At 46.1% G+C, this 1,842-nt stretch overlaps 1 protein-coding gene across 1 annotated transcript in view; it reads left to right on the plus strand.

The window, feature by feature from the left end:
* Positions 1–1,640: 1,640 nt before the first annotated feature.
* The window catches only part of Mcoln3 (mucolipin 3), a 36,915-nt gene continuing 36,713 nt past the window's right edge, over positions 1,641–1,842 (plus strand). The window contains exon 1 of the mRNA XM_004639292.2: positions 1,641–1,840. The gene's annotated coding sequence lies outside the window, so the exon portion shown is untranslated. The remainder of the gene's footprint in view (positions 1,841–1,842) is intronic.

Below are 1,842 nucleotides of genomic sequence, written 5' to 3' on the forward strand. Positions count from 1 at the left end.
TGGCATGTGGTGCTGGGGATCGAACCGCGGTCCCTGTGCTTTGCCAAGCTTGTTTCAAGTAGGTGCTTTAGACCACTGAGCCATCTCTCCAGCCCGAGAGTTTTTACCTATATGGAAAAGGAAGAATTGACTCTTCTCTCACCCAAGTAGGAAGTTTCAGATGGTGGAAAAGGAGTTACCAATGACATCAAGAGACCACAAGGTCAACAGAAATTTACTGAAGTGATGTCTGCTACACACTGTTAAACTAAACAGCAGGTTACCAAACAGTGCATATGGTATTGCCAATTTCAAAAGTTTTCAAAATGTATTAATATAGGGTGATGTCAAGAAATCATCTAAAATAGTGTTCACTTGACTTTTTATCTGTCTCTGGGTATGAAATGCTGAGCACATTTTCCTTTTTGTATGAGAGTTTTTTTGACTGGTGTTATAAAATATTTCTCAGTGGAGGAGTTAAGAATGACTGTGAGCATGTGAGTTGATGGATATATTGATTAGCTAGATTGGGGAAATCATTACACAATTATATGTATCAAAACATAATGTTGCATACCTTGAGTAGATGTGATTTTATTCATAATTCTACTCACTTAAAAAAGAAAAGAAATTTCCCAGGAATATCAGTAGAGGAGGAATATAAGAGGAATTCTGAGGTCTTTTGGGAAACCAAATCCTGTGTAAAATTTCAGCCCTCGTGCTACGCAGGGTTACTGACTGCTCCTTTTGTCTTGGTCTCCTGTACAGTTCTGCAGGGCACTAGAATTATCCTTTTCTTTTTCTTTAATTTTGACATTTACTTCTCATTGAACTTCAGCTTAAAAATATTTGCATTGAAGTATTATTTATCTTGGGGAACAAAAGCCAGTGCTCTTATTTCTGAGGTTAAATTATGTTTTCCACATTGCATCTGAGAGTTGAGCACATGAGTTGCATCCTTAGGGTATTTATCTTGTGGATAACACTTGGGATTCAAATTAATGAACAGCACAAAACTCTTGTACCCATTATAACAAAACAGAATTCCATGTATAAATTGTCTGAGGAAACTGATCCAGTATTTGAAAAATAAGAGGTTTCACAAAGGTCCTGGAAACTCGTGATATCATTTCTGGAATATTCTGCTAGGAAAGTTCATTGACTTCTACAAACTTACCTTGGGCCAAAAATTATAAAAATGAATAAATTAGGGCCGGGGAGATGGCTCAGTAGAATAAGTGCTTGCCTGGCAAGCGAAAGGGTCTGAGTTCAATCCCCAGTTCCGCAAAAAGACAGTAAAATCCAATGTCTACTTATAGGAGCAATCTAAAAATGAATAAATTAAAACAAACCCCAAACTAGTGTAATTAAAATTAACCGAAGTTCCTGATCTATTCCTGATAAGGAGTAGGCTGAATTCATAAGAAAAGGAATAAGATTAGGGCGCGAAGTCGGCCGTAGCGCTCACTGTCCCCGCCGGCACGAGGGCTCCAGTGGTCAGCCGGGTGGGCTCGCAGACCTCGTTTGGCGCGGAGCCGGGAGGGCGGGCGTCCCGGCTGGACGCGGGCATCCCAGGGCAGCCCCAAGCGAGGACCGAGCCCCCAACCTCGAGTTCTGAGTCCCGAGGGGCGGGAGGCCGGCCCCGGACGCTGGAAACCCGCGCAGGGTGTTTAGGGCCCCGAGGGGCGTGGGCGGGAGGCAGCGCCGTCCGCGGTCCCCGCTCCGCCACCTGCGCGGCGGGAGGGCGAGCACAGAGTCCGGGCGGGAGCAGGCTGCCCCGGACGCGGGGCGGAGCGCAGCCGAGAGGCCGCGGGGACCTGCCGCGCCCCACGCCGGTCCCCGCTGTCCCCGCCGGGCCAAGGT

This window comes from Octodon degus, unplaced genomic scaffold (genome assembly GCF_000260255.1).
Source record: "Octodon degus isolate 3935 unplaced genomic scaffold, OctDeg1.0 scaffold00109, whole genome shotgun sequence".
NCBI classification, from domain to species: domain Eukaryota; kingdom Metazoa; phylum Chordata; class Mammalia; order Rodentia; family Octodontidae; genus Octodon; species Octodon degus.